The 18,273-nt window shown below is 42.5% G+C and overlaps 1 protein-coding gene across 8 annotated transcripts in view; it reads right to left on the reverse strand.

The window, feature by feature from the left end:
- ACSL4 (acyl-CoA synthetase long chain family member 4) overlaps nucleotides 1–17,727 on the reverse strand; it is a 35,048-nt gene extending 17,321 nt beyond the window's left edge. For 5 of the 8 annotated variants that reach the window (XM_052672937.1, XM_052672936.1, XM_052672932.1 and 2 more), the window contains exons 1-2: nucleotides 17,227–17,328; nucleotides 7,665–7,723 (exon numbers count right to left, since the gene is read on the reverse strand). The gene's annotated coding sequence lies outside the window, so the exon portion shown is untranslated. Of the gene's footprint in view, nucleotides 1–7,664; nucleotides 7,724–17,149; nucleotides 17,330–17,591 lie in introns of those variants that run through there. The other 3 variants (XM_052672934.1, XM_052672940.1, XM_052672933.1) reach the window with 3 other exon arrangements.
- Between the last annotated feature and the right edge of the window lie 546 nt (nucleotides 17,728–18,273).

Here is an 18,273-nt window from a genome sequence, read left to right on the forward strand (position 1 = left end):
TGGATAGCCGTGCTTTCAGCATTTCCAAAGGATTTTCCTTTAGTGAGTAAGTTTCTTTTATCCAATTTGAGATGGTATCTCTGCAGACTAGAGTTCATTTAACATTTACAATGTTATGTTACAGCATACGTATCATCCATGGGGTCACATCCTCCTTGCTATTAGTACATGCTGGGTGTTCACAGACTTGGGAAGTTCAGGTTTGCTACGGAGAAACAACTGAGTGAATGCTCACACAAGCACCAACGCTGAGTTCTGTGCTGGACCAAAGAGATGCACATTAGTTGTAATTGGTATTTTCAATTAAATGCTGCAGAACAGTGCTGAGAACAGACAACATGCAACTCTTTGTTCTTGTCCTGCAGCCAGGGCCATGGAGCAAGGTTTGAAATCAGAGGACAGGTTCCTGAACAGATGGGACACTGCTCCTTCCGTATTTTTTCATGCATTTAACTGAAAATAAAAGGAACAAGTAGCAACTATTTTTTTTTTTTTTTTTAAATATATACAAAAAAAAAAAAAAGCAATAGAAAATTATGAGACCACATAAGGACAAAAGGGGGGAGGAACAGAGAGAAGTTCATGACCTTGATGGGAAATGCCTTTATCTTCTCTCCCTTTAAATGTATGAACAGCACAGAATCAGGTTTTCCAGCAGTTGCACTACAACAGCTTCTGAGTGCAACTCAAAGCCTAAACTACCTGTGGTTAGAAACTTCATCCAAGGCAGATTAATTCCAGTAAGGCAGCAAATTATTATCTTCATTAGGAAAAGCTTTAATTATCCAAACCCCAAACCCCGTAAAGGTTTAACACTGAAAGTACATGACTAACAGCATTTATTTTCTCCTTCTCATGTTAAAGAGTTTGAGAGGAATCAAACCAAATAGTATCATCATGTGAAGAAAACATACTTCTACCAATCCACATAGAACATTCACTGTAACTTCTTAAATGCTTTTTCATTAAGTTAGGAAAATGTTCTAGTAAGAATGCTGACAGGAAAAGGGCAGATTCTGATTTACAGCCAAACCCACAGAGAACTGGGATCTGCACCACAAGAAGTTGTTTAGTTTAAAAACACCAGAGGAAATCCCAGTTTTCCTATGACTGAGCTCCACTTCAAATGCAGACACGATTCTGGCCTTAGCATAGGTTGACTCCTTTCAGGGAGTACCAAAACCTTCCAAAACAATCCATTTTGAACAAATAACAACTGTTGCTGGAATGTCTGTAGCATTCAGGCAGATGTAAGCTGTCTGGAAAGCACAGTGAGCATTTATAACTTACATTTATAACACACTGAAAAAAAACAACAACCAACCAACCAAACTGAGCTGAATAAATACATCAGTTATTAATTACGACCCATCTCTGGAAGGGAATTTAATCAATATCTCATAGTCTTCATTCCAGTACTGGAACTCAGAGCCTATACCAAAAAAAAAAAAAGAAAAAGAAACTACAGAAAGCCTGAGAAATAAATACAGCATTGGCAGAACACAGCAGCAAGCTGAACACAGCACACAAGCAGTGCACACTCAGCTCACTACAGTTTTTGATTTTCCATACATATCCATGTCACACACGAGGAGGAGAGAATATTTCCAAGTAAGAGCCATCAGAATCTTTGGACTAATTACAACTTTTTTGGACTTAGAAAGGCTGAAGGAAGAAAAACGAAGGGAAATGATTCAGTGTTTACATCATATTGGTGTTGCTTTTTTTTATTTATAAAAGCAAACACTGCCAATATTACTGCAAGTTTTTCACAGTGAAAAAAGTACACAAGGTCCAAATTTTGTTCCCTTTCACAGTCACATTTCTACATATTTTCCTCTTACATAATTTTGTACGTCAGGGGGCAGTGAAAGGCTCCAGAGCAACGCCAGCAGGTGTCTGACGTACTTCCGTGCTTTGTAAATGCAATGCAGCTCCAAGTCTGAGAGTTTCAAGAGCTCTTGCTTTGTCTGTACAGTGCAAATATAAGCACCTGGGAAGTCAGACAGAGGGGATCCTGACACAAGTTTGGAGTCCCTGTTTAAATATATACATTCCAAAGGGCCTGTTCTGAAAATAACGCCTCCTATTTTATGACGTTGGCCCACAGTGTCAGAGGCAGATGGTGGGGGTACAGCACAGAGGCTGAGCCTTCCTGCCAATATCCCATCCCATCCTGTTGTGTGACAGAGGGCGGCAGAGGGACAGCCTGACAGAATGGTGTCTGACATGGAAGTGAGGATGAAGCAAAAGGGTGGAACTGAATTCCTCCGTATGGAAAACATGGCACCTGCTGCCAGTCATCAGCACTTGCAGAACATTTATGGGGACCAAACAATGGCTGTGAGCACAGTGGCACAGAGGCACCTCCGCTAGTGCAGACTTTGATGAGCAAGGCGTGCGGGTGTTTGTTCATTGCTGGCAAAGGTGCTCAGCTAATGGTGGTGACTATGTTGGAAAACAAAGTTTTGTAGCTGAGAATTTGTTCTATCAAGTGGCGTTTTTGTGCTGTTTGTATCTCTTGTAGTTTCCATGGGAATAAATAGGAGGCATTACTTTCAGAGCGACATACATATTTGAAATAGCAAGAATAAATGTAGTATTAGGAAGTTTTGCTTCTCTTACTGCTGCCTGGGAGAAGAAACAAGCAGTGAATGCAATGATTTACTTAGTAACTAAGCAAAGTTCACATTTATTTTTAGTGTCAAGAAAAAAAATCATTATTGTTTTAGTGCCTCAGGACCTCCATACACTGAACATCAATCAAAAAAATTCAAATCAATCTGTAAGAGTGAGCTGGCAGACACCTATCAGCAGGACTTCCAGCATTGCTGTAGCAGAAGCCAGACCAGCTGAGCTTACCCTGTATTTCCGAATTATCTCACAGACTGGTGTGAAACTGTCTCTCCTAATCTTTACAGGACAGCAAGCAAATATTTAATGAAAGGATAAGACTTGTTTGTGTGCCCCAAAGGCAGAGAACATAAAAGGTTGAGACGTGATTTCACAACTGAGAACCGTCCACGGAGCACACACTGAATTAGGAAAGTATTTCCTCTAGGCCTACCTCTGTTCCTTCTGCCTCATTCCATTCTACCCAGAAGCTGCACTGTAAATCCCTCGGCTCATTCACTCCAGCGCTTCCTTACACTGCTGCTCTCAGCCTGTACTGGTCATGCTGCAACCTGATCCATCACAACCTGATCCAGCATATGAGGCTTCGAGTCAGTCCACTTTATATTCTGCTGTACTGTGTGTGCCAGCACTCAGTTTAACTGAAGTTAAAGCAATTTTTGTGTGTGTGTGTGGTTAAAGATGGAAAGGCAACCTTTGGTTTTGTTGGCATTCTTGCCAAGGGAAGTGAACGTGGTATGGCTTGCTGGCTTGAACAATTGGTATTTCAGAAGAGGATAGAAAACAGTAAACACTCAAAAATTACTGATATTACCTCAAAACTCCTCTAACATCTACAAAACATACCCTGTCTAAAGGGTACAAAAATTGAAAACAAAAATGAAAGCACACACTCTGTACTCCTAAAGAAGCATTTCAGCCTGATTTAAACATCCGAATGTACACCCAAACTCAGGCATGATGGCAAATGTTACTCATACTCCTGTGTTTCAGCAGCAGAGCTGTGCAATGGTAGCATTTCGCCCAGCTTCTGAAAACAAGCACACAGAAAAGCAAGCAGCATGACCGAGGACAAATTTCAGAGGAGTGTGGCAATGGAAGTTCTGCTAAAGCTTTATAAACAGTTGATGTAAGAGAATGCACAGAGCAGCCAGTCCTGAATCTGTGCTTTGCTACACCAGCACTTTGCAATAGAAAGGCTTTGACTTACAAGGCCCAAGGACCCAACTAGTGCAATTTATCTTTGGTTTGTTGTTGTTTTGTTTACAGCAATAAATTGCTTTGCAACAACATAGAAGTGGTAGACTGTCCAAAAATTGTTGGATTACGTGGTCTAGAAGATCAGAACAGTTTGATCACAAACAAAAAGGGCTATTTTCCACATTGTCTGTCGGCTTCTTGCCAGAACCTTCAGGCAAAAACACAAACACTGCCCTTGAGAAATTCTAGAACCCTACTCAAGTAATCTAATAATTCTTATTAAAACCAGCTTCATAAATTACAAAAATAAAAAGTTTTCCTGCTTCCTTCACCAAATGAAATTCATGTCTCCTTTGAGTACAGGCAAGTCAAACTTTTGGAAGACGTCCTCTTTTTTTAGGAGATCAACTGCTTTCTTCAGCCTTGTTGAACTGCCCAGCGCCGCTGATGAAGCAGGTACAAAAACACTGAACATCCATACTATTCTGTAGAGATCTGCATCACAGGCTGTTTCTGCAGTTGTGTAAAATATGGAACTACAAGGAAACATTAAAGTCTAATTTTTATAACCATGTTTGTTTAGAACTCCCATGTTCAAGGGTGATTCTAACTTGAAAACGTGATTGAAGACGCTGACTGCAGGCCAAAGAAAGACGCTTGGGCTGGAAAAGGGAGAAGTAAAACAGTGCAAAAGCACAAATGAAACTCCACACTGCGCTTGATGACATTCCCACTGTTTTGTACAGAGTATGAGTATCAGAAAACTGGCACACTGTTAAGTCAAGCTGTCGTACTTGGCATCAGAAGGGACCAGCCTCACTCCCACAGGTGACTTCCTTCAGGTGGCTCCTGGAACTACACCGCCAGGTCCCCTCACACAGCACTGAGGGGCCAGGCTGATTTTGCTTTTGTTAAGGGTGGGAACACCCATAACAAAGTGAGAATTCATTCAGAGCTGTTTTTTTTAAATAAGGAAAAGTTAAGAACTCAGTTTTGCTGTATTTTCAAGTAATATATGGTGTTCTACAGCCTTCAAAGTCAGATGTAGTGTTCTTGTTTCTGTAATAGCAACGAACGTGTGGTGGGGTGTTACTGCACAAACACAAGTTACATTTGTGCTTCCTAACTACTATCTTGCTTCCGACAGAGAAATCATTATTGATAGTACAGATTAATTATTAATGCTTGCTTGGTGGCCCCACGTTTGGTATGTTAGCTAACACCTGGGCAGCACGACCTGTAAGAAATTGTATGTGCTCCTGTGGTAATGCACTAGAAAAATATCAAATAAAGCAGCATTTCCCAATACAAAATACAGTAGGAATATGGATCTATTTCTATGTAAGAACAGAAGTTAGGAGAAAGTGAATCGAATCATTCTTTTATTTTTTTTAAATATGATTCAGCTGATACATTCGCTTGACAAAAGCTTAGTAATGTGAACAGAGGCAAGCTGGTTGTTGACAGCTACTTCCTACATTTACACATTTCCTGAAATGGATCAGCATTGCTCTCTAATAACCTTTTTGTGAATGGAGCAACTCAAACATTAAAATGCCAAAGCGAACTCAAGTCCGGTCTGGCAGCCAAACTTGCAGCGTAAGGACAGATCAGAATCCCATCTTCAGTGCTCTAGTGAAGGATTGCAGGGAAATCAACCTCCCACACTCCACTGAAACCCATACACAACAACACACTGCAACAGCTTCTCCTTTTCACTGTCGTTACCCTGGCAGATTATATTCTTTCTGAATGTCTCACCAACAGCAACTGTTGTGCAGTTTAAGACAGAGGTTCTACATAGCATTCCGTATTACTTCAGGAAATCAGGCTGTAGTTTATTTGCAATTTGAAGAAACTCTCTCCATGCAGATGTTCTGATACACAGATGACTGGGAGTGTACTTAAAAACGCATCTAAGAAAAGTGTTCCCACCCATGGCCTTTTGAGATGGAAGCCCCTGAGGTTTCAAGCATAAGCCATCTCTATTTTGCATTTTATTCTCGTTGTGCAACTAGTTAAGCTTCTAATGAAAATGGACTGAGAGCCTTGGGAGCAAGCATGTTGTAATGTTTTGCACAGTATTCCTCAGTGAAAAAAATTGGTGATGTCCTCTGTCTGTTTAAGGAATTGAAGTTTACCGTGGTCTTAATTTTAGCAAAATTTTAGCGTAGTGTATTGATTGGTACATGGTGAACCCACTTCCTAGTCAGACATACCTACATTCATATTTACATTTCCTTCACCTTTACATCCACTGCTAGAATTCACAGAGAAAGATTTAGCTAAGACAGAGCTTCACACAGTAATTTTCACTCCTTTTATTCTCAATGTTTTGCTATTGAGTTTGCTTTCTGCTACTTCCATGCTGTGCTTTGTGACAGGCAGATCATTAGGGTACATTTCTTCTAATAGAGTTATTTGCAACTCAAGAATTTATTCTTACATATGGAAGATCTGGGGGTGTAGTCTGGAGATGAGCTGTACTTAAACAATAAATGGAACATACACCAGTTTAGTCAAAGAAGTTGTGGGTTTTACACGTCAGCAGTGGTGTGTGCATTTTCTACCAAGTAAGGCAGTCTTACCGACTAACTGTATTGTAACAGTTGCTTGATGACCAAACATATTTCAATATATTTTATCTTATAAAGTAATATGCAGGTTCAAGTTTTTAGATTTAACAGCTTTGAACACTGTTTTGCTCAATCGCTCTGAAACCACCAGAAGAGCAACAAAACCGAAGTGCTCCAAACACGAGAGTTTTTACCAAGGCAGGAAAGTAAGGTAGAAACTATCACAGTTCTTAGAAAGTGTAACAATAAAAATTAAAAAGGAAAACAGACCCTGTCAGTTTTAAACTGTGAGGGGTTTTGGTGTTATTGGTATTTTGCTTGATTTTATTAAAAACTTGGTCACACACACAGGCCATCTTTTAAAAGGCATAACAACATCTTACAGACATTAGCATGCCTGTTCAACATGTACAATTTCAGAGGCAGGCAGCTTTGGACGTTCTTAGTCCCAAATATCCAAGCAGCTTTGGTGATTCAGCAGAGGACAGACTTACAGGACTGGGTCAAGCACCACGTGCTCAAAGCAGAGACAGAACAGAGCAAGCCAGCGCTGCCAGGGAGGTGCGTGGCCATAGGATCACACCATTCACCTGCACTAGCACATTCTACCCCTCAGCATAACTTGTTAGCCTGGGACAGCCAAGTGCCAGCACAGCTCCATAGCTTCCTGAAAGACCTTGCTCAAGCCCTGCTGGCTCAGTAGATGTAAAAAAGGGTCTGAGTCGCTATTTGCAATAGACCACAAATCTAAAATAAAAAAGGCTTGATGGCATGACTTGATATTTAGGCAACTGGATCTCTTTAAAAATGAATCTGACAGGAGTAACAACAGCAACTATAAAAGTATGAAACTATTTGTACAGCCCATAAGCTAAAGGGACTGTAATGCAGTCTTAGGCTTAATTTTTGAAGAAGCAAGGGGAGGAAACTGACACTACTGACAATTCTTTCAGCTTATTTTTAGGAATGTTTTTCTTCTGAAAAAGTGAGAGAAAAATCCTTAATATGACACAGTGTATCACAGAAGCAATTTACTGCTAGCAAAAAAACACAGAGTTTTATGTGCTAACAAATGCAGAAATACTCAGAAAGAAATACTGTGTTAGAATTTTCTCCATTAAAAATAGAGTCTCTGCTCTGAGTTTATCAGTTCTTGGACAAAGCTCAGTGTTTCAGGATTTTGGTTAGTTAAGTGCCCTTCCCCTGCTACCATCAGTCTGCTCACTGGCACACAAAAAACAATTCAGTCTTTACCTTTAATGCAACTGCAGTTCAATGTTTCTAGATGAGCAGGCAGATAAATTCATGAAAATCTGAAAAAGAAAAGTATGAAACAGTGAAAATTCAGGGCATCTCTGAGGTTATGGACGTATCTAAACAGAGCGTTTGAGCCAAGATTTTTTCTGGGTTGGTAATGCAAGCCTTGTCAGCTGTTTGTTGGCACTCATTTATACAATTGCAAAATAGTACCTGCTATTTGAAAACATGGAACAGACTGATCTTGTACTTTACATCACAGGATGCCACGGAGAACTCATTACGATATCATTCTGAAGTGCTACATTTTCACCTAAGTTACACGTACTGAGGGCCGTCTGCTATTTGAAGTGCAGCTCGCTGCCATGCACTGGGCCTGACAAAAACTTCAAAATTTACTTTTGACTGAAAGTATCGTGACGTTGTACTGCCTTTAATGGCCTCAGCGTTACAGTTTTGGTAGCCCAGGATCCAGGTTTACCTTTCATGAGCTTATTAAAGGTAAATCTGGATAATGCTATCCATGTTACTGGAACATTTATCAGCTTTTTAGCTGAAACTAGGAGATAATATGTAACAAATCTATTAAACTGTTTTATCTGCCCGAGGAACAGTCTCCCAGAAGAATTCACTCAGAGAAACAGCCAACAGAGCCCTTATCCACTGCGGGCTTTCAGAGAATAAAATCACCCCCTTTCCCAGCCACCCTTTATATCTGGGCACAGATCCCAGTTCAGAGATGTAGCAAAACAAATGTTAAAACAGTGAAGAGTGCTCCTAAAATATAAAGTAGCACGGTGCACACACAAGCTGTGTGGGTCTCATTTCCATGCATACTTTCCAGAAGTTACGGTTCATGTTACATGAGAATTGAACTTCAAACAATAGGATATATATATATTTTTATAGTGAACGTAGGCTACACCTGAGTAACTGCTATATTTTTACAGTGACAAATGGGGGGAGACAGACTGAGACTGCTCACCATCTGATTGTCTTTTTTATTGCTTAGCGTGATCTGCAAATAATGTTGCATTTGTTTCTGTGTATCAGATAACCTTCTGTGTACGTGGTCATAGTTCATCAAAGCACTTTTGAGCATGCACATAACAAGACCAGCTGCTTCCTAGAACAAGTTTTTAGTCTTAATTTACGTTAGACTAAAATTCCCAGGCTGTTTAGTACTTTGGGTTTTTTCCTGCTCAGTTTTATGAAACTATGAATTATTGTTATTTGAAGGCTTGTAAGAAAACTACGATCTAAAGACCAAGAGTCAGTGAAATACTGAGAGGCCTATACAGCTTCTCTGTTACCAACTGGAAGAGCAAGGATAATGTTTAATCCACAAACAGACTGAGTACTGACAGCCCTAGGATTCAAGTAATGCACTCATACGAGCTGGATGCTCTTTGTGGTGTTCCAGGGCATAATCTCATACCCATTCCAACTCCCACTTTCTCACCCTGCTGTTATTACAAACAGCAACTTTAGCCTCACCATCCTCTTGTTCCCCGCACAGATACAACTCATAACCAAAGTGCTTCTGACCAAGTTGTTTAAACACAGCAGAGCTCATAAAAATGCAAAACTATTTGCATGCCTACGGAATAAACAAAGAATCCATTTCCATCCATTCCATTCCATGAAAATTAAACACATATCTAGCTAACAACGGCACAAAAACACAGCTATCCTACATGCAATAGGGAACCACACTGTGCAAGTACACAGCAGGAATCAGTTGTACATGCAGCTGCCTTTATGTAATGTACCAAACAACCACTGGGCTGCGAGGGACAGACAAACTGCTCCCTCCTCATTTCCTGCTTCTATGTCTGGTGGTGCCTGTGGTCTTTTGCACCAGACAGACTCTCTTGCTTCTTTTTCCTTTTTACTCCCCCCATATTGTTCCATCACTTGGCTGCCATTTGACATTACCCCTAGCTGCAGATTTGGCTTAGCTCTCTTTTAATGTAACATTCAAAGCTGTGGAAAACACTGTAAACTACATTCAACCTATGTAATATTGTGATTCTTTGAGCATGTTAAGTTTTCAGAATGTAAAAAGTGTCATGCTAAGAACAGAAAAGGGATCAGAGTATTTAAATATCATAAAGCCAATTTTTATATATACACAGTTGAGGCAAATTACATAACTGGATTCACAGAAATATGACTTCAGCATAATGGAGATTCTAACAGAGAAGTGAAAACAGAGCAATGAATTGCTGGTTCTCTGACAGAGTCTTCATGTTTGGGTTCATGGCAGCCAGCTCAATCCAAATCCAGTGTGATCTCACTGGGGTCGTTCCCTTGGGCAGCACATTTAGCAGCCAGGCACATGTGTGACTCTAAAGTCAGGTCAGTTACCTGAAGCAGATCCTCATGCAGCCAGACAGACGTGAGTATAGAGGAGGAAGCGGCAACCTCAGTTTAGTTCAGATGACACAGAATTAGTTGCACCTTTGCACTGTAGCTTTGTAAGCAAGCTAAACAAGCATAGAACAGCTACTGCTGAAACAAGCAGCTCTCACCCACTTTTTCTGCCTGCCCCTCACAGCAGGATGCAGGAGCGCCAGCTGCAGCCCCTGCAGGCTTACTGTGTTCATGGAAGTACTGTGTTAGAGAAAAGGTGCTGCAGTGTGATAACCGACCTGGTTGTTGTCTGGTACAGAATTAGCTGCTGACTACTGAACTGAGAATTTAAGCTACAAAAAGAATGCCCACATTCATAAGCTTTCACTTTAAAAGATCAACAAGAGACTGATTTTAGTTTCAAGCTCATCACGCTATGCTGAACCAAGCAGCATAAGTCATATACTCCAACGGTAGCTGAAGTAAGAAAACGTCTAGGACAGGAATCAACAGGCGTGCCCGCTTGATGCTGTTGCCTGATATGGGTCTGAGCAGGCACACAATGCCCTGCACAACAGAACACTGTCCACAGCAGAGGTTTGGGGCCCTGCAACAAGAAAAGGACAAACTGGAATATAATCACAGGAAAAGCTATTGGGTGTATCAATATTCTGTTTCTATCTGTAAAAATTTTTGTGCTAATGAGGCGTAATGAGGGTAAGAAAAACGTGCTTGCCCAAGCAGACTTCTGGAGAAAACCAAACACAGGTGTCAGCGTTGTTCTTCCTGTGATACATAAAGATTTTCTGACAGCCACAAAAGAAGTGCCTCAGGGCACATGTGTGCTCTGCAGAAACCATTTATTTGTTTCCTGCAGTTTCTCCTACATTCTTTTCCAAGAGACTGAATTGGGAAATAGAAAAGAAAGCGGCTTATTACAACAACCAGCACTGAACAAAGAAATTCTCTTTGTGAAATTGCATACCTAATTTCATACTTGCAATGTATTCAGATCTTCTCTGTGCTAATATTCTACTTCCATGAGCAGAATCTGTGCAAACAAGGCCTTTAGGAAGGCTTAAGGGGCAGTCAGCAGGCATGGCACTCATGCAATTACTTGATGTGCTGCTCTCCATTTCTGACACAGGAGCTGAGTAGAAGGTGTATAATAATACAGCCCTGCTGACAAGCGCAGCAAAGAGCCTGTGAATGAAGCAGTGCCACAGGGGATATCACTGAGAAATCACTTGTTCCCCAGGATGCTCTGTTCTGATCAGAATGTAAATAATTAGCTCAACAGAAAAATAGCATTAAAGGAGTGATTAACAGGATCTGTAGCTTCTTTGGCTCCCCTTCACATAGGCTGCTATGCCTAAGATTATCTATCCCCAGCACTGGAAGTAGTTCAGAAGAATCATATTATACTGAAGTATCTTGTTATTTTAAGAATTCAAGTGCCTGCCTCAGATTTTGGCATGCCATTCATTCTCCATTAAGATCCTCAAGAACAGCAAGATATGCCTAGAGCTACTCCAGGTAGACCTGTACAACCAGCACGAGAACGGTGTGCCCTGCCACACACAGAGTTCAGTATTAACAGCTTCACTCAGCTGTCAGGTGTGAGCAGCATTTCATTGGTGAAAAACTGTTCTCTTGAACACAACAATGTTCCTGAGCAGCCTTCTGAGAACGAATTCAAGAATTTCATAGTCTCCCTTGGAGAAATGCTGCTCACTGACCAATCACTTCTCCAGCTTACCTGGGTAAGGTGATCGACTTCCAACCACCTTTTCAAAAGTAATGGAAGGTCTTGAATTCTTCTTAAAACGCAGAACGGAATAACAGTAAACTGCCTATCATATTTACAATGCTAGTTGTTATCAAGTACAAGCTATTGCAGTTGCTAATGGAGTTTTATTCTGTCCCACAGGCTTTGTGAAGATGGCAGCACCTGCAGGCACAGCCCCCAGGTACAGGACTGCTGCTGCACTAACTAGCCTCACTGCTCACCTGTGGTGTGCTTATGGACTGCCAGGGAAGAACATACAGGTAGGAATCCTATTTAAAGAGACTACTACTACTCAAATTACTTATCTAAAGCTGCACAACAAAGCACAGAAAAACAGTTTTATAAACCAGACATCTAATTCCAGTAAGGGCAGCTGAAACTGGTTAGAGACACAGAAAAACACTCAGTTAAGTTGCAGTTCAGAATACTTCTTATTATATATATATAATTATATATATACATATATATATGTAAATATATATATTTATTTATTTATTTTTTAAACCACAACAGTGGTTTAAAAAGAGAAAAGAAAAACATTGTTTCATTCTATGCGAGTCTACTGTTGTTTCTCCTAGAATCAAAGACATATATTAAGAAGACTTAAATTTAGAATGCTGAACAGTTAGGTAAGGCACCTGGCTAAGTGGAACAAGGACAGAGAATGCTGTATTAATACTGTTTTCTCTTGAAAATGGGTTGCACAGTATCAGAAGGTATCTCATAATAATAAATCATGCCTGTGGTACATGTCTAAGAAGAAATTCTGTAAAATACAACCATTAGCTGGACATTAACAACTTATTTTTTAATGTGTCATCCATGGTTCTTCTGGAAACAAAACACAATGCCTAAGTCTGAAAATGTCATGAGCAGCTATTTGTTATAAATCTGAATGCATGTTGAAGAAATCTGCTGAACACAGGCATTGTTGTGAAGTGTATAATTTACTTGCTATCTTTCCTATATGAAGTAGTGCTAAAAAAGAACATCGCAACGATTACAATATTAACTTGGAAGTCTTTCCTTAGTAAAGGTGTTAAGAGCACAAGTATCAGAATGTAATGTGCTATTTTAAGCTTGTCCTTGTCATGTCAACTTGCTTCTAATTTCACAGGCTAGATTATTTTTCCATTGCTACATGCATTAATAATTTAACTGCTGTACTACATCTATGCTAAAAAGCATTCCTGATCAGCGGTGAATGGAAGTAAGGGCATTTTCCTCACACACTAACAAAATCAATGAGCAAAATCCATGAGACAAACTAGAGCATCACACACAGTACAACAGGTGCACATGCAGGTATTGTGCTCTGGTTTCTAATGCTTAACAGCTGGTTTTGACAGGCAAATGAATTTATAATAAGAAGTAAAGAAATGTAAAGTTACAGCCTAACAGACAGATTACAAGTGTGCTTTTAGAAAAAGATGCTCAAGTGATGAAACAGTAACATAGTGAAGGGAATCAATAATCACATTTCTTTCAATAGAGTGAAAGACATGGCAGTTCACTAGTTTCCCCCCTCATGCTGGTATTTAGGTGTTAAGAGTCTCAAATATCAAGGGTTTGAGCTTGGACACTCTGAAGTCTGTAAGGCTGCCCAGGGAGGTGGTGGAGTCTCCTTCTCTGGAGATGTTCAAGACCTACCTGGATGCCAACCTGTGCTACCTGGTGTAGGGAACCTGCTTTGGCAGGGGGTTGGACTCGATGATCTCTGGAGGTCCCTTCCAACCCCTACAATTCTGTGATTCTGTGAATCATTGGTGGATCACTGTACCACCACCTTGGAGATAAAAAAATATCCCCTTGGAAGCCCAGTGGTCTCCCAGCTGCACAACATCCAATGATTTGATATTAATTGCACTAAGATCTATCATCAGTACTAAGATTCCTTGCAAAACACTTCACTGGGGTGAAAAGTATTTCTTGATTTCAACATAAAGTCCAAGTCCTCAGCTCTATCTGAAGCAAGGAGGGAAGAGTTTCTTATGTCCTTCACCTTACAGAGCCATTAATCGACAAGCAAAGCAAATGTAACACATGCTGCTTTTGTGATGCCACAGCATTGATAGGTCCACCCTCATTCCCATCATAAGCAACTCACACACACCAACTTTAAGAATAGTCCACTAAGTAAATCAGCATTCAGGCAACATGTTGGCTACCTGAAAACGTTTTCCCCCTTAACTCCATGCCCACAACCACATTTCCTTACACAGCTCCTCTATTTCCAAAGAACAACTGTGCAATCCAGTTTCCATGCTTAAAAATGGCTCATTGTCCCTCAGAGGTTTCTACCATCATTAGTGTCACCTTAACACGTAAAATAACACCTTGGCAAACTGTACCAACACACTTCTCTCACGCATTCCTCACCAAATTTAACCTTTGCAGAAGTTCAGGTTCAAGCAGCACCAACTTCAGTCTTGGCTCCAGAGCTGCTAAGAGCTATGGCAGCAAATGTCCAAAGCAGCACAGCAGCCTTCAGAGTGGAAGGGTTTCCTATGTAGGGCAATAACAACAGCACAAGGAACCGCCACCCCCACCCATTCCTAACCTCTTCATCACACCCACGGCCAGATAAATCACTTTATGCTCATCTGGCGAATGATTAAAGCCATATCTTGCCATCAATATTGCAATGAAGTATTAGGTAGAAACTGATAGCTCTAAGAAGAAGGGAAAGAACATCTGCTGTAGCTTATTTAGGTTCTGTCCATTACTTTTGTTGATCTTGGCTGAGCAGGTCAATGCAGATCATATTAAGTACCTATTGTGAAAAAGAAAACTGAAACCACGTCTCCTAAGCAATCCTGGCAACCAGTCAGCTTTCCTCTTTACAATGCAAGCCTTATTCTGCAAGTGTCTTTTAGTCTGGCTTTTCACATAAAACCTGTGAAAGCTCCTCGCAGCTCCAGCATGTCCTGACTGTCTGAGAGCCACCTGGGAGTCAGCCCCCAGAATGCAGAAAGCAACCTATGAGAAAGGGCCCCAGCTCCCCAGGCTTCATGCAGACCGCATGGCTCTGAGGAAGCAAAAGGGAGAAACCTGTCACGCCACTTCAAATGTGTCAGTTTCAGTGTGACACAAGTTAGCCTGTGAGCAAGTGGCCACAGAAGTAATTAGTGCTGTGCTCAGCTTTCATTTTTACATGCATGCCTACAGAGTTCAAGATTTTGAGGAAATATGCAGCTATTGCTGCCAGTGAATTACGGACAACGGACAACCCTAGCTTCCTTTTCCCCTCAAATGGAAAAACAAGGAAAAACAATAACAAAGCATTAATAATTCCTGCCTGCAGTAAAGCAAGAAAAAGAGACATCTGCAGATGTCTCTGTTCAGGGGAGTTGGACCAGATGACAGTTAGAGGTCCCTTCCAACTTAACGATGCTATGAAACACTCCCTTTAAATTTCCCCCTAGGACCTGCCCATTTCCCTAGGACCTTCCAGAAGGAAAGGTGACAGAGTGGCTGTTGCAGGGAGAGGAGGTGCGATGCAACTGAAACAAAGACAGCCTCAGTTGTCATTCCTTAGCTGCTGTAGGATACAGGGAAATTCAATGGTGTGTCTTCCTTTAAAATGGTGTTCTGTAGACATTGTACCATCTAAGTAACAACCCAGTACATGAACAGATGGAACAAAATTTAGGGAGAAAAAAATTCTGTTTCTCCTGAAGACATCCATGTCCTGAAGCACAGTGAGCACACACTTATTGCATATTTCCCTTAATAATTAACCCCAAGTCTTTCTAGCTTAAATAATTTCTTATTAAAAACATTTTTCAGACCAACAAGCACTCAGTTACTGTTCAAGCTGAGTACAGTTTGGTCACAATAACTACCTTTGTATTAATGATTAACTTCAATAGACTGCATGTGTTTATTTGGCTTATACTACTGTTTAAATATTTCACCTGCATATCAGCTTCATTCAAAGTAGTGCAGCAGGGTGCATCTGTTTTATCAGGTGTGTATCCTGACATCACTAGGAACATATTTGTATCTAATGATTGGCCTCAGTTCCAGGGTTATACAAAAGGGCTGAAGCACAGCCTTCTTGTTAGAAAGGGGGACCACTGGTAATTTATTACACTGAGAACTGATCAGTGTTGGGTTGCTCAGGCACTGGGCAACGCTGCCATTCACTCACAGAGTGCTCCCTGCGTACAGCGTTACTGATAACAGAAGGGAAGGTTCCATGAGATGCAAACCATCAGTGCCCAGCCATGGGAACCTCACCACAGCATTCACCCCAGGGCTGGGGGCAGGAAACCAGTCTCATCCATTTTAAATGTAAATAATGGCATAGTTGAAGACCACAGTGAAGGGAAACTGTCAAATACAAAGAAGTGAGAAGGATGTTAAAAACGCATAGTTAGTAGAATAACTTTCATGTGGGAATCATTAAGGCTTTTGTAGCGGTGTATTAAAGGCAAATTTCAGATGAAAAACCAGAAAGAAAAGAAAAGTCATATTTTTCCAAAACTAGGGAACTCTTACTGATGGTTTTTGTTTGTGAGGAAATATCAGCTTGGGGATCTGCTTGTTTAGAAATTAGGATTTTTCACACGTCAGCAGAGAAAAATAACGCACACATATAATTACTGCAGTCAGTGAGAGATGGCAAATCCTAACATCTCAAGCACAGAACCTAAAATATCATAGAATCATGTGTTTCTTATTGCTCTTTGCAGCTTTGTGTGTCAACTTCCGCACTGGGAATTGGCAAGGCTATAAATACAAATTTGCCTTTAATATTAATTGACAAAGCATGCCACACTTGCATTTTTTATGCTGCAACAGTCCAAAGGGAAAAAGAAAGCAAAGTGATAACGAGATAATATCTTCAGCCTGATGATCACCGCTTGCAGCCGTCAGGTTCCTCACACAATTCCTAACTCGCACCAGGCTCCTGCACACCCTCACCCTACAGAGCAAATCCTATGGGCCGGGCTCAGCAGTGAGAGCACAGAACCCCTCAGCCGCCCCCTCGCCGTCCTTTAGCCGATGCCCCCACGCCATCAAATAGAACACGCGCTGCTCGCAGCCACGAATCACAGACAGCCCGGGCCGCTGCGCGTGCTACATCAGCATCAGACCACATCCCGAGCCGGCCCCTTTTCTGCATCGGCAAGGGGGGGCGAGGGAGGAGATAACGCTGCCGGCGGCCTCGGGCAGGCCCGCAGCCCCGGCACGTCCAGCACAGCCCCGGACACGGCGCTGCGAAGGGCCGCCCTGCCTCCGCGTAACCCCGCGTAACCCCGCTTCCCCTCAGCTGACCCGCCCAGCCGGCAGGGCTGCGGCCCCACCCCGCCCCGAGTCCCGCGCCCCTCACCTCGTCCCCCCGGGCGGCGGGCAGAGAGCGGCCCCACCTCGGCCCCCCGGCCGTTACGCTGCGCCGCGTGCGCTCACCTCAGCTCAGCCCACCCGGCTTCGGCCCCGCGCTGCGAGCGGAGCGAGCGGCTCTAAAATGGCTGAGGGCGGGAGGGAGGGGAGAAGGCTCGGCGAGGGGAAGCGAGAGGAGGAGGAGCGAGCCCCCGCGCCGCCGTGCCGCCAGTCCTCCTCCTCGCTGACGCGCCGCCCGGAGGCGGGGGGCGGGCGCGGGTCGGGGCCCCCGGTGCTGCGAGGCCGGGGCGGAGCGCCGGTGCTCGAGACCTTCACCGCGCCGAAATCTGGGGCTCGGATACCGCCAGGCTGAGCCGAGGGCCCTGCGGGCACTTGCTCTGCGAGAAAAGGGTTTCACCCGCAGCTCTGACGGAGCGGCTGGGATTACTCACAGCGCGGATCACCGAGCCAGAGGCCAGAAATATCCCCGTGATTCACGCAAAAGTTTGCCGCTGGCCGTGCGTGTCTGTTGCTTCCACGCACAGAATATTGCCTTCAGGGAGACGGAGCCACATCTCAACGTGTTAAGAAGGGAAAACGTGTCCTGCTCTCATCAGAAGTCCGGCACGGTCCTCCCTCACCCCATATGGAGTGGGACGGGATGTGTGAGAGATGGAAAAGCTGGCAGTGGCTGTATTTGGTAACAAGTGCTTGTTCTATAAAAGACAGAGCCTGCAGAGCTAGCAGCTCCTGGCAGCAGCAGAATGTGCAGTGTGGGTGTTGCGTTTGGTGGTTCTTAGAGAAGCAAAGGGTGCATCACTTCCTTGCGTGGAGGCTGAGCAGTGTGACTGCAGGTTTTGCTTTGCGTGGGCCACCGGATTTTTAGGGCAGTGCATCATTGCTCTCACTTTGTTGCAATTTGTTTCAAACCTCATTGTTTACTTTATTGTCAGGTCATCGCTAATGAAGGGTTGTGCAAGATGCCTCAGGGCAGATGTGCTCTGTGCAGTCTAAATATTTTTTGATCTAACCTTTCTGTATGAAGGAAAGGTCAGGCAAACAATCTTACAGACTTGCTACAAACTTTCTTTTTTCTTTCTGCCAACTAAAACAGATGCATTAGCTTGTTCTCCA

Source organism: Tympanuchus pallidicinctus, unplaced genomic scaffold, assembly GCF_026119805.1.
Source record: "Tympanuchus pallidicinctus isolate F22 unplaced genomic scaffold, pur_lepc_1.0 scaffold13, whole genome shotgun sequence".
NCBI classification, from domain to species: Eukaryota; Metazoa; Chordata; class Aves; order Galliformes; family Phasianidae; genus Tympanuchus; species Tympanuchus pallidicinctus.